Source organism: Marmota monax, unplaced genomic scaffold (genome assembly GCF_021218885.2).
Source record: "Marmota monax isolate L192 unplaced genomic scaffold, Marmota_monax_Labrador192_F-V1.1 WCK01_AAM20220418_F8-fsc01239, whole genome shotgun sequence".
NCBI lineage: Eukaryota > Metazoa > Chordata > Mammalia > Rodentia > Sciuridae > Marmota > Marmota monax.
In genome coordinates, this window is record NW_026694487.1 from 23,444 (window position 1) to 35,084 (window position 11,641).

The window sequence follows — 11,641 nt, forward strand, 5'->3', positions numbered from 1 at the left end:
ATGTGTTTCAAAAGATGGTATATGTTATCCATATACATTGTGAAATGATTACATAATCAGTCTAATTTATATACACATCCCCTCAAACACCTACCAATTTTTTGTGTGTGTTAGGAAAATTGCAGACGTTCTCTTTTAGCCATGTCAGTTGCACACTACATTATTATTAACTATAGTAGCTTCTGTACGTTTGATCTGAAATTGAATTGTATAAGTTGCTTATATATTTTTGGTGTTAGCCACCATCAAGTATATGCTTTGCAATGTCTCTCCCACTACTTGGCCTTCTCATTTTGTTGCTTGTTTTCCTTGTTGTGCATAAGCTTTTGGTGTGATGTCATATCACTTGGTTTTTCTTGCTTTTCTGCATGTGCTTTCAGAGTCACGGTCATAAAGTCATTGCTAAGAGCAATATTATGGAGCTTTCCCTTAGTTTTTCTCTTGGGATTTTTATAGTTATAAGTTGTATGCTTAAATGTCTCATCCATCTATTTATTTATTTACTCATTAATTTTTGAATTGATGCATTATAATTACATATAAAATTGAAATACATTATGATATATTCATAAATGCATGTCAGCTTATTCCCTAGTTCTTCCCGTTTGCCTCCTGTCCTCCCTGATCCTTGATTTCCTGCTTCTACTCTCCTACTCTCAATTCTATTTTTGCAAGTTTATCCCTCTTTTCTCCTTAGATTCTACTTATGAGAGAAACCATTTGATGTGTGACTTTCTTTTTTTTTTAAGGTGGACACAGTATCTTTATTTTACATTTATGTGGTGCTGAGGATCGAACCCAGTGCTTCATGCATGCTAGGCAAGCACTCTACCACTGAGCCCCAGCCCCAGCCTCAGCCCCTGATGTTTGACCTTCTGAGACTAGCTTATTTTACTTGGCCTGACATTCTCCAGTTCCATCCCTTTACCAGAAAATGACAAAACTTCATTTTTTTTCATGATTGAGTAGAACTCTATTGTGTTTATATATACATCTTCTTTATCCTTTCATCTATTGGTGGGCACCTAGGCTGGTTCCATAACTTGTCTATTGTGTATCGTGCTAATATATACTTTCTTATGCATATATCATTTTAGTATGTTGACTTTAAATCTATATCATAACTACCAAGGAGTGTGATAGATGGGCCATAAGAATGGATCCATTTGTAGTTTTTTGAGGAATCACCATACTGCTTTCCAAAGTGGTAGCGGTAATTTGCAGTCAAATCAACAATGTATAAATGTACATTTCCCCCCCATATCATTACCAACAATTATCATTTGTATTCTTGATGATTGTCATTCTGACCAGGGTGACATGAAATCTCAGTGTAGGTTTTTGTGCCAGAGATTAAACTCAGGAGTTTTTACCCACTTAGCCACATACCCAGCCTCTTTTTTAATTTTTTATTTTGAGACAGTGTCTCACCATATTTCTGAGGCTGGCATTGAACTTGCAATCCTCCTGTCAGCCTCTGAAGCCGCTAGGATTATAGGTACGTGCTTCTGTGCCTGGTTTCAATTTAGTTTGATTGGCATCTTTGTTGAACATATTTTTATATGTTTGTTGGCCATTTGAATTTTTTTTGAGAAATCTGTTTAGATTTTTTTGCCCATTTATTGGATTCATTAGATTTTTTATTGTCAATATATAACATTTTATAATATTTCTGGTTACTAATCCCCTGTTGGAAGGGTATCTGACAAACATTTTCTCCCATTCTGTAGGCTGTCTTCATACTCTTATTTTCTTTGCTGTGCACATATACACATACACAAGCATCCAACTAAAAAGATTCTGCACCTTATTGTGAATTAGCATGCACATATTAGAGAAATCATTTGGCCTTGGTTTTGTGGGATTGTTTTTTTTTTTTTTTTGACATATGTATACATTGCAAATGATTCAGTTCATTTACATACCCACTGCCTCCCTAACTTACCTTTTGGTCTTCGTGGTTAGAACATTTAAATCCCTTAGAAATTTTGAAATATACAATTTTGACTGTGGTCATCATGCAGAGAAGTTGGTCAATAAATTTTCTTCTCCAATCAGGGAGACCCTGAGCAACTTTTTGAGACAGAGTTCAGGTGGCTGCTGCTTGGTTGGGGGGCCTGCTCCTGTTCTTGTTCAGCCTCCTTTTTTGCTCCAGCTGGGGCTGTCTGTTGACCTGCACATGGTGTAGGTGGGAGCATCTCCTCTAGGTGCCGTGCACACTGCTGCTGCTAGAGCCCTACACAGCTTTCATGGAATGTGTATGTGTCCATCCCTCCTCCAACATGTGTTTACTACAAACTGAGTGTCAAGTGCCTTGCAGAGTCTGAAAGGTGCCTCTGCCTGGGCCTCCACCCAGGTGTGTGACATTCACACAGGTGGTTGACCTTTTATTGCCCTTTAAGGAAATTCCAGAATCTGTGAAAGCACCTTGTGACCTCACCTAAACCAAAGAGGATTAACTTTGGCAGGATCTTAGAGACAAGGGCTACCGAATTGGTGAGGGTTGGGGTGGGGTGAAAAGATTTGTAAAAATTAGAGTCCTGTGCAAGGATCCCACAGAAACATTGTAACTGTTCTGAGCCTGGGATGCCTGGTTAAATCAAATTGTGTTATTGTGCTCTTTCAGTCTTTTCTCTTTTCCTGAAATGATTTTTAGGCTGGTTTTTATATTTCTGAGTAGATGTGGGATATTTTGAATGCTCTGTCACCATAAATGTGCACAGATGTTTTTGTACCTGTCAACCTAACTTACAAAGCAGGGTGACTAGGCCTTCCTTTCTGTCCTGGGAGTTAACCATATTGTTTGTCCTTTCAGGTCACTTAACATTTCTGAACTTTTTTGGTCTCATCTCTAAGATCAGGACAATAGTGTCATGGAGAAGTTTGAATGAGGTATTTATTGACCCAGTGCCCTCCACATGGCCATGGGAGCTGTGGCTCATCCTATCTCCCCAAGGGGTGCTGAGAGCCATGTGATATTTAGGAAGGGCTGGAGATGGTGGCTGGGGCTCTGGCTCCACCAGCTCGATCCTTGTGACTCTAGAATGTGCTGAGGTGGGGCAGTGAGGGAGCCTGAGGCATCCTCTGGGCAGGAGTGAAGGCCAGCAGCTGGGTCCTGAGGCAGGAGAGAAAGAAAATGATCAGAGACATGGAGCAGCGGGGTGACTGCCAGGATGTCATTGTCCATGTGGCTGTGCAGTCTCTGACATTTGGCAGCATGGGTGAGTCTAGGTCTGGGATCACTGCCTGCCTGCCTCCTCCGAGGCCCCCAGGGTCCCACAGGGTCACAAACCCATCTGCAACATCAGGGGGTCTTATGGCTCCTACAACCCCGACCTTGGACTCTCATTAACCTCTCTGGTTTTGTCCTACTGCAGACTTACTGGGTCCTAGTGGTCATCTAGTACACAGGCTTGTCCCATGGACAGTTGAATGGGAACGAGGTTTCCATTTGGGATGGTGAGGATATTGTTGACTAGATGGCGGTGATGGTTTTCCAAAGTTACAAGTTTACTAAATCACACTGGGTTGTACACTTCAAAATAGACAGAGGGTGACTTGTACACGTGAATTTTACTTTTTATTTTTATTTAATAATTTTATTTTATTTATTTTTATGTGGTGCTTAGGATCGAACCCAGGGCCTTGCACTCTAGGTAGGTAAGTGCTCTACCGATGAGCCACAACTCCAGCCTGTGAATTTTACTTTAGTAACTCAAGGAGAGAGTTGAAGGTGAGCCATCCCCAGCCATGAGGGGGTCTCTGAAGATCCCACCTCAGTCCCAAAGAGTAGAAGAGCTGAGGAAAGCCCTGATCATGGGACCTTCCCTGAACTCTCCCCTTCCTCCCTGGCTCTGCTCGGGCTTGAGAAGTCACGCGCATCCACGCTCCATGCCCACAATTTTGAATGGGGAGCAAAAGGAACTGCTATTGGTCCAGCCGGTGGGGCTGAGCGCTGATTGGCTGAGGCTGGCAAAGGACATCCTGTCCAGCCCCAGTGAGTGCCAGAGGTCTTGCAGGAGGCTGGGGAGGGGACCCTCCCTCTTAGTGCCTGGTCACTCAGGCTTGCCAAATTCACCTGTTGTCCCCATCGTCTGGCTCCTCCTCTGTCCTCAAGGTCAGGTTCCTCAGTCCAGGGTTTCCTGAATTCTCCTGAAACACCCTCACTGATCGTTGCACCCTGATTTCAGGCCTCTGGGTTCTGTTTTGAATCCATGGTTTTGTATTTAGTGCCCCCACTACCACCACCATAGCCCTGGAGCATTTTCCAAAGAAATCATTTACCAGTGGATCTACTTTGTTGAAGGCAGAATTGGGGATCTAGGGACCTCAGCACCTTCTGTGACATCCTTCCTTTTCCCCATATCCCTGAGAAGCCTCTCCAGGGACCCTTAGAAACAGAAGGGGTAAAGTATAGTGTGGCCCTGCGGTGTCCCATCTATCTTTGTGACTTTGCAGATCTGAACATGTCATCTCTGTGAGAACATTCTCCCCACACTTTGTGCGTGTGTTAACAATATCAAGCTTGGTTCTCATGATCACAGTGGCTGGATCCCACTGGATGTGTGCTGGGTAGGGCAGGGGTCAGTCCATACAAAGAGCAATCTTTCCAGTCAGAATAGCCACTGCACCCTTGAGGGGAGTTGCTGGCCTGCAGAGGACCGCTCCTCTAGGGGCCTTTCCTGGCTCTGGCTCCTCTCTTTTGACAGCCTGGTGCACCAAGTAGGGCCATTCCTCATCTCCCTCTGTGGACCTGCTCTAGCCCTTGATCCCTGGCCCTGACCGAGAATTTTTTCTCTGAAATGAACCTATTTTTTATGTGGCCAAGGCTGCTTCTCACTTGTTAGGTCCAGCTCATTGCCTCGCATGGCAGTGCACAGGTAGTTTACAGTTTGTTCATGCAATCCTCTGATAATGGGTATCTGCAGTGTTTCCTGAAATTGTCATCTGCAGTGGCATTTCTGAAAAAGACATTGTAAGCACTTTTATTTCCCTTAATTTAATACCAGATCATGTGGCTAGATAGAGGTTCAAAGCCAGAACCTCAGGCATGCTACAACAGATCTGTGTCTCCATTGCTTTTTAATTTGGCCAGGCTGGCCTGGAACCTTGTGATCCTCCTGCCTTACTACATTGAATAACTGCATTCCTCAACTTCCCTGGCAAAATTAACCATCCTGAGTAGAGTTCTCTGTTTTCATACATCCTGTCAGGGACCCTTAGACAAAACCAAAACCAAAATTAAAAACACAATTGTGTTAACACAACTTGGTGTAGTCCCCATAGCAGTCAGGGAAAACAACGGGAACACTGGGATCACTTTTGGTAAAGAGTGTTAAAAAGACTTGGAGTGAGGGACATTTAAGGACAGAGGGGCTCTCTTCTAGAGTGGACGCTATCAGGAAGCAGGGAATTCTATTGGTGGTGGTCTTCTTACATCTTATGCAGAAAAAGGAAGACTGGAGGGAGGTGAATGTTAATTAGGGGCGAAGCAGCAGTCATTTAAGTTCACCAGATAGGGGATGTTGGTCGCTTATATGAATTAATGTATGTTCACCTTTCATCTGTGTTCAGACATGGTTAGAGATCAGACTTCATTTTTGGTCCTGATTATTCATTTCACATTGAATTTGGTGCATGTTGATGCTCCTTGAAATTGTTTATTCTTCACCTTAATGAAGGTGAAGTGTCACCTTGAGGGCCAGGCTATGAGTGTCAAACCTGGTCCTGGCAACAGCAGGCCCAACTGATAGGCCAGCTGCTGGAGGTCCAGGCTGCTTTCTTCTTTCTCATGTGATCTCAGGGTCAGGTCCTAAAAAATGCCTCCTAGGAAAGGGTTTCAGATAGATTAAGAGAAAGAAAAAAATGAAAGAGTTCCTGACCCTAGATATCACGGGAGAAGAAATTGGGGCAAGTGTTAAAAGAAAGATTCCAAAACAATGGTTTGAGACCGGGGTGGTCTCTACTGGGGGATGCTGTTTCTGTCCTGGTCCAGTCTCCTTTTTTGCCCTGGATGGGGTTATCTGTTCACCTGCTCATGGTCTATGTGGAAGCTTCTCCCTTGGGTGCTGTGCACATTGCTGCTGCTGGAGCCCAAAAAAGCTTTCATGTAATATTTGTGTGTCCATCCCTCCTGTTCACCTGCTCATGGTCCATGTGGGAGCTTCATTTTGTTAGGAGCTTAGAGACAAGGGCGACAGAATTTGGAGAGGGATTGGGTGGGTTGAAAAGGTTAGTAAAAATTGTGATCCTGTGCCAAGATCCCAAGGAAACATCCTGTTCCAATTTGGGGGTACCTGGGTATATCAAACTACCTCATTGTGCTGTATTTCATTTTCTTTCTCTTTCATGAAACGATTTTTAGGCTATTCTCTATATTGCTGAGTAGAAATGCATTATTTGAATGCTTCTTATCACATACATGTGTACCTGTCAACATAATTTATAAAAACAGGGCAACTAGGGCTTCCTTTCTGTTCTAGGAGTTAATGGTATTGTTACCCCCTCAGGCCCTGATGCATCCATGGTTAAATTCTCCATTCTGAGAGAAGGACAGAGTTTCCCTGAAGAATGGCAAGGAGCAATGTAAACCTGTATGCTGCTTCTGACATTTTTTATTAATTTGCATCTTGTATTTAAAACATACCATAGAGTATGCACTCTTTCTGTTTCACCTCAGTAACTATTTTCAGATTTTTCCATGCTTTTCCTGTGCTTACACTTGAGCCTCGCATGGCAGTGCACAGGTAGTTTACAGTTTGTTCATGCAATCCTCTGATAATGGGTATCTGCAGTGTTTCCTGAAATTGTCATCTGCAGTGGCATTTCTGAAAAAGACATTGTAAGCACTTTTATTTCCCTTAATTTAATACCAGATCATGTGGCTAGATAGAGGTTCAAAGGTTCAACTTTGTGTGTGTGTGTGTGTGTGTGTGTGTGTGTTACTGGGGATTGAAGCCAGAACCTCAGGCATGCTACAACAGATCTGTGTCTCCATTGCTTTTTAATTTGGCCAGGCTGGCCTGGAACCTTGTGATCCTCCTGCCTTATCCTCCTAAGTAGCTGGGATCACAGGTGCTCACCACCATTCCTGGTTGTGTGTTCAAATTTTAAGCACACTTTCAAATTGTTTCCCAAAGTGATTTTTATCAGTTTATATTCCCACTAACAGAATATTCTATTATCCAGTTCCTCTGATGAGTATTTTTAATGGCAGTTATTGTATTTTCAGAATTTTTGTTTTTGCAGAATCACAGTGAGTCAATGTTGTTTGCATTGCATAAAACCAGTTTGCCTTGGTGATCATTTACAGAGTGAAATGAAAAATAGAAATCCCACACAATCATACTTCCCTTCACTTGATGGAGCCGGTGCCTCATCCATGGTGAGGAAAAGGCCTGTTGAAGACCTGATGGTCAGGGAGGGTGTTTTGTCCCTGGCTGTTCAGGAATGTTTTTTCAAGTAAGCCATTCACAAGGGTTTCTTTCCTTCCTCATGTCATATTTCAGCAGGACTTGGACAGAATGACCCATTTATTGCAGGTGGAGGCTCATCATTGCAGCATGAGGGAGGTGAGGTTTTGTGCAGTCACGGGTAGTTTCTGGAGAGAAATCTCCAGGACACATGCAAAGAAAGGGACACCCACAATTGGGGACAGAATGGACCTATCCACCTAGCTGTGTTTCATGATCCGCAACACGGAACTTGCCAGGGGGAAACAAGAGGAAGGCCAGGGGGAAGGGTCAGTAGATGGAAGCCCACAAGTTTTTATAGTTAGTGTTTAATTTCCTCCCCCACATGAAAGCAGTTGAAAAACAATGGTGAATTGAAAGTGGATCACCTAAAACTCATGACACTGTTTTAGGTTTCAACATTGCATTTATATCAAAACCAGAATTCAGTACAAGTTTACTTTCATGACTTTTATGAAAGCAAATTAATATTATGTTTTATTTTATTTATTTTTACTTTTATTTATTTGTTGATTTTTTAATATGGTGTCCAGGAGTCAAACCCAGTGCCTTGTGCATGCTAGGCAAGCGCTCTACCACAGAGCCACAACCCCGGCCCCTAATATTATGTTTTAAAAAGGTACTTATAGCTCTTCTCATCTTCAGTTGAAAGAATTGTCATGTTTGGCTATTGCTCATGACCCAGTGAGATGACCTTGAACAATTTTAAATTAATTTGCACTGGCTAAATCATCTTTCACTGGACTCCACTGTCAAAGTGACTTCCACGTGTGCATGTGTTGTACTATGAAAAATCTGTCAATCACATTTACAAGATCCCCAAAATGATGGTTATTCTTTAATAACAACTATGGCTATTTTAAGGTGCTAAAAGACAATTTATACAAGAAGTAGAGACAGAATATAATATAAAATCTGGTGGAGATTGTTTACATTGAGATATTTGTTGAATTAAATCTTCCCTTTTTAATATCCAAAATCTGAGGATAATACTCATTTTATTTTTATATATCTCCAATGCAGTGGGGGAAATTAGGATGTCTGTAATGTTCTTTAAAAATTTTGTTGTATGCAGGAATATTGTTGTGTGCTTATCTCCCAAAGTAGTTGAAACTTTCATTCTAGGACCCTAGAAAGTTTTATTTACACTTTTTATTGCTCATTTTCAAATTTAGAAAGTATGTTTATGTCTTAAACAGTTGGTCTTCAAACATACTTGCAGTTACATTCTTTTCTTGTAAGCAAAGGCCTTCTAATACAGATTTATGTTTTTGAACACAGATTTACTTTTTGTCAACTATTTTGTTGTAATTGGAGAGCCTCTTTGACTTTTTTCTTTTTTTCAAAACTCCAGCTCATATTGATGAGTTGTAGGAAATTTCTAATTTATTTGCACAAAGAAGGATTTGGCTTTGGTATAAGGAATTGCTTCAATTAATATGATATATTTTGTATATATTATGTATAAAACTCAGATATTTAATTTATATTTCATGTACATGAACACATAATCAATGTTAATTTTGGGGTGAAATGTATTTATTAAAATGTGTCTCCTGATGCCACACGGATGGGGAAATCCCAACCTCTCATAATTTCTAAGCACTCCCCACCCTATACATCCCTGCCACAATCAAGTGAGTCCCTTGCACCCCCAGACACTAAAACATCCTAGTAGAATTTCAGAGAACAGAAATCAGAGAGAGAACACACAAACTTCCTCCAACTCTCTCTCTGCTGTTCTCTGATGAACACAGGTGTGATCAGACTCAATTAGTCAAGGCATAGGGAGAAAATCAGAACTGATGCTGGAGCCCTTGGGTCACAGAGGATGAACTGAAGGAGACTTTCCAGTGTGGCATGCAGCTTATATAGAAGAGGGAGCTATCTAAATAAATGCCCTTTCCCACAGAATTTGGAATAGGGCAAAAGGCAGACAGTTTCAGGGTACCCAGCAGAGGAAATGATTTATGTGGAAAAGTAGAAATGAAAGAACCCCATGTCTCCACAGCTGAGAGATATCAGAGGAGCCTATGACAAAGAAACTTCCTTAAAGAAAGTCATGTTCCAATTCTGTTTTGGTTGGAAGGGAAAGACTTAAATAATTACATTAAAGCATGAGATGATCATTGGTAATTTTAATAACAGAGCAGAACCGCTTATCCTGGAGGATCTGTTCCAAGATCCCCAATGGATGTCTGAAACTACATATACTACTGTCCCTTATGTACAAGCAGTGCAGATCCTCCCAGTTTATCTCATGGCCAGATGGTTGTCAAGGGACTGATGGGTGTGGTTGCCTATAGGGCATGAATCCCATGGATCCATGGACAAAGGGATGATTCACTTCAGGGTCAGGACAGAGAGTGACATTGACTTATTTGCTCATTCTATTCAGTATGGTGAGCAACTCAAAACTTACACATTGTTTAATTCTGTAATTTGGAATGACATGGGTAATTCATGGGTGTGTAAAACCATGGAAAGTAAAATCTTTGACAAGAGGAAACTACTGTGTTTTAGTCATCTTTTTCATTGCTGAGACCAGAAGACATAGCAAGAACAATTAGAAGAGGAAAAGTTTATTTTGGGGCTCATGGTTTCAGAGGTCTCAGTTTATAGAGAGCCAGCTCCATTCCTTGGAGCTCAAGATGAGGCAGAATGTCATGGTGGAAGAGTGTGGTGGGGAAAAGTAGATCAGAACGTGATTAAGAAGCAGATAGAGAATAAGCTCAGTTCATAAAATGTATACTAAAGCCATGTCCCCAATGACCTACTTCCTGCAGGCATACCCTATCTGCCTACAGTCACCACTCCTTTAATCACTATCCAGGGATTAAGGCACTGATTGGCTTAAGACTCCCATAACCCAATCATTTCACTTCAAATCTTTCTTGCATTAGCTCACACATGATCTTTTGGGGGTCACCTAATATCTAAATCATATCATACTGTAACATTTAAGTATACCATGAGATGGATACTAACTTTGCTTTATGAAAAAATAAGTTGGAATGTGGAATAACAAAATTCAGATAACACCTTTTGGTGTCAAAATGGAGATATCCTGATTTATAATAAGACTTCCAAGCTCTAACAGTTATTTGGTGAGCACAGGAGCATGTACTGCTGGGATTGGGCCTACCAAGTGACGATGACATTTACTCCTCAGTATCTCACTTCCAGTGGACAATCTCTGTTACCAATATTCAATTTCTTATAGTTTGAATTCTTTTTACTTGAGGGATTCTGCCACAGCACATTTTGCAGCAGGGATTAATGAAGGATGAATTATGAATTATGAGACTTGCAGTGCATCTAACTTTCTCAGTTCTGAACTGCATGAATTCCACCATACATGTTTTTCAGTTATAAGGATCATGCATACTTCCAAACAGGAAAAGGATAAATGAAAACAATAACAACCATGAGTCAGTAGCCATCAGTGTTCCCAAGTCCAGTGGATCAGTAAGGAAGCAACTGTGCCTGACACTGAAAGTAGAGGAGTCCAATGCCAGTTTCCTCCCATTCTTTTTCAGAGCTGCAACAGTGAGACACCTTCAGTCCTCAGACGTTCAAGACCTGTAGCTTCTTGATAGTGCACCAAAGATGCCAGTCTGGGAGTGGACTGAAGCCATCCAGCTCCTGGGGTAAGTTAGCATTGGAAATCTTCATGATCTCTAGAAGTCTCACAGAACACAGGTGGCAGATAAGGGGCTTTCAGAAAAAGGTAACCTTGAAATACTAAAGTGCAGTTGAGAAGGGCCCAGCATTCCCCTTGGCCTCCTCTTTGCCTCAGCAGGGAATGCGCTTCCTGAGCTCAGGTTCATCATGGGAGCATTGCCATGCCTGGATCTGTGATGGCAGAGAGCTGGTGGAGGCTTATTCCAACTTGAACATTCTGTGAGAAAAATCACAAACCCTCCTCCCTTTCCTCATTGTCTCAGGATTGTTCACCCTTGCCTGAGGCAGAGTGTCCCCATGTGCCTCAGGTGACCCCAAGGACAAGGAGATATGTGTCCTCTCACCCTCAAAGACACTACAGCATTCTGGCTGGAGGTTTTGGTATTTTTGTGATGGATCTGCCAACTGTAGACAAGTCAGGGCTCAACCCTTTCACTCACCACCAAAATTTGCTTTTCCAAGATGAAACCTGGGAAATGGGTCAA